This window comes from Triticum aestivum, chromosome 1B, assembly GCF_018294505.1.
Source record: "Triticum aestivum cultivar Chinese Spring chromosome 1B, IWGSC CS RefSeq v2.1, whole genome shotgun sequence".
Classification (NCBI taxonomy): domain Eukaryota; kingdom Viridiplantae; phylum Streptophyta; class Magnoliopsida; order Poales; family Poaceae; genus Triticum; species Triticum aestivum.
This window is the reverse complement of record NC_057795.1, coordinates 199,875,027-199,878,474: the sequence shown is the minus strand read 5'-3', so window position 1 is coordinate 199,878,474 and position 3,448 is coordinate 199,875,027.

Below are 3,448 nucleotides of genomic sequence, written 5' to 3'. Positions count from 1 at the left end.
AACAATGGCGCCATATTGGTGGCGTCATGTGTCCACGCCAGTAATACCCTTTTTGGCACGCCATAGCTAGGCTTTTTCGCACTAGTGATGTGTTGCCATGATGGCGACTTTTTGTAGTGCCTTCACCATATCTATTCTAAGAATGTTTTCAAGGTTACTTACGTTCATTTTTTTGCCATGGAAAAAATGATATTTCTAACACTTTAACCTTGTAAGAACATGGAAAACTTAACTTGTAGCATGGTAAATTTACTTTTATATCAATGGCAATTTTTACCTTCTATTTTCTATGTGACATGGCAAATTTACATTTACATATGACTAATTTATATTTTCAATAATGGCAATTTTACCTTTTATTTTGCCATCGCAAATTTACCTTTCAAATTTGCCATGGCAAATTTAACTAAATTTGCATGCCAAACTTACTTTTACATATGGAAAATTTACATATATTACTAATGGCAAATTTACTTTCATTTACCATGACAAATTTATACTGCGGGCCATCGAAAATTTACTTTTTGTTTGCCATGTCAATTTCATGAATTTTGATCTACATAATATGGCATTTCTTGTCAAAATTAATGGACTAATCACATGGCAATTTGTATGGATTTTCATTTTCTCTGGGACATGAAAAATTACTCTTTATTAATTTCATGAAATTTGATCTAGATAATATGGCAAACTAAAACTATATGTTTGTCATAAGGTTATAATCACCATAAACTCATAAGGCATCACATCATATTAATTATCGTGTGGTTGCCATGCTATTTTCCGAAAGTTGTTGCCATGACAAACTAGTGGGATCATGGCAAATTTTGTCTGTTTTTCATACACAAACCCCTAAAGTTTTTGCAATTTTAGTATGCGTCTGCCATGGCATTTTTTGTATTTTTTCAACCTACATGGAAAATTTCTCATACCAAATATGCCACTTTTAACTGAAATACCATGGCAATTTATCAATATGAATATGCCATGTCATTTTTGTTCATAATCTTGTGTTTGTACGGTTCATTTCTAGATTTGCATGACATTTTCCATGGCAATTTCCTAACATAATTTTTTGCCATGTCAACATGTGAGCATTACCAAAGATATTGTAAATTTGGTGTCATGCTTTTTTTTAAGAAATGAAAAATGTTGTAAAACTTGCCGTTGTGCACAAAATAACATCATGGCAAATTGTAAAAAAAATGTTCTGCTAGAATGGTATTTCTTTTTGGGAAAACTATTGTTATAGAAATAAAAAATGGAGTAGCAACTTTTTACTAAATGGGTATAAGGTAGCCACTTGTCCAAAAATCCATTTACCATTATTCTATTTTTATGCCTTGGCATTTTATGGCTCACCACATGGAAAATTCCTCTTTTTTGTACGTCGTTGGATTTTGTTATTAGCTTTTCAAAATGAAGTCCAAACACCAGTGTTTTAAGACTTGTGAGATCGTCACATGAAAACCGAGCCTTTCCTGCCCAATTTGAGGCTCAAACGATGTATTTATTAATCGGAGTTTCTTGCCTCCATAATCACACCCCACTAATTGTGTAGACACCTAAAACACCGCGGTGTAAAAGTTTATTTTAGAGCATCTCCAACAGCTCTGGTAAAAAAAACTTTCCGTAAAGTGATTTTACGGGATGTCCACAATTTTGGGTAAGTTGACATATGTGTTATTTTTTCAGTTCCTATAAAGTGGTTTGTGTGGTAGCATGACGACGACAATTGTGATAGCCTGACTTATTAGGGATGATAGACTACTCATATCAATAAGGAACTCCTTTTTTTCCTGGAGCCCATTCGGAAAGAACTCCAAAGTTAAGCATGCTCAGCTTGGAGTAGTTTCAGGATGGGTGACCGACCGGGAAGTTGCTCTAGTTTCAGGATGGGTGACCGACCCGGAAGTTGCTCCTGGGTGCGCACGAGTGAGGACAAAGTGCGCAGAAAAGACTCGTGATCTGTGGGGCCAGTCTAGATTCCGCCAGTAATAGCGACCACTGGCGGGTGTCTCCGGGGCGTTACAACAATGAACTCTGACGGTGGATGATAGCTGACGATGATGGTTGACGGCGGCAGGCGAGCGACCGATGCCGCGGCAATGGTCAACGGGGGCAGTCGGCATGGTGGCACAATGGTCACTTAGGTAGCAGTTTTTGTGCTTGTTAGCTGATGTGACACTTTTATGGAAAGGCCCATCTTTCCATTGATGGATGGAAAGTTTTGAAGAATTTAGAGGTCCTGTAAAAATTTACATGTTACGAAAATTGTTGAAAAGCATTTTCGGCTCTCAACTTTCCCAAACAGTGATTATTTTATGAATACCGGACATTGAGATGCTCTTAGCGAATCTTCAAGGCGGATGCATAAACCTCCCGCAATCACCCGTACCGCGTTGTCTGCACTATGGAAGCCATCCAACGCTGACTTGTTTCGGTCCGCGGGGCGGTCCGGATGAGATTTCTCCCGCAAACTGGAGACAAAAGTGTGCGAGGTTTGTGGAAGTCCAGACACCCGAAATGTACGACACAAGCATCCCTGGCCCACCCAATCCCCCCTCCCGGTCCCATTTCCTTCGACTTCGCCCCTTCTCCCCCTTGCTTTGCGTCTGCATCCTCCACCTCCGACGCCGCTGTTGTTCGTCTCTGGCCGCCACAGAGGCATTGCCGGACGTCTGCAACCAACACAGACGCGCCCGCTCGCTGTTCTGGCGGATCTTTCAGCCCTGGTGCCGTTTGTACCCAGGTACACTCCGTCCCCTGTCAACGACCTCCATTGTGGACACCACACCCGGTAGGTGTTCGATCAAATATCATTGAGATTTTTTTCAAATGCTATGATGTTTTCTAGAGTACAAAGGCGGGTGAGCTACTCGACCATGGACGATGAGTTGTTGTGTGATGTGTGGCTGACCGTATCCGAGGATTACATAGGAAGGACCAGAGGGCCGCCCTACTGGGAGCAAGTGCATGAAAAATTTAATGTAGGAAAACACATTGCACCCTATGACATGTGCATCATTCAACGACGCAACGTGAGGTTGTTGTCATATCACTGGCGCGCTATCCAGGTCAGCATCGTCAAGTTTTGCAACTTGGTGAGTCAACTCGAGGTAAGGTGGCCAGTGCATGAAGACATGGAGGAGATGGTAAGTTTTACTTCCTCTAGCTGAACTTGTTGATTTATTCATTCACTCAATGTTGGTCTACACATTATATGTAGCCCGCCCGCGCCGCCATGGTGTACCGCAGGTCAGAGAGACGGTCAGTTACATGCACACACTACTAGATGAAGCTGAAGGGGAAGTGATAGAGGCAGGGTGTCCCAATCTTTCGATGAGATGATAACTATCGATTTGGTGAAGATGACTTTGATGATCCGACTACAAACGTGCACGACGTTGCACCTTAGCAATCGCTAAACCAACTTCGAGAGGTTATT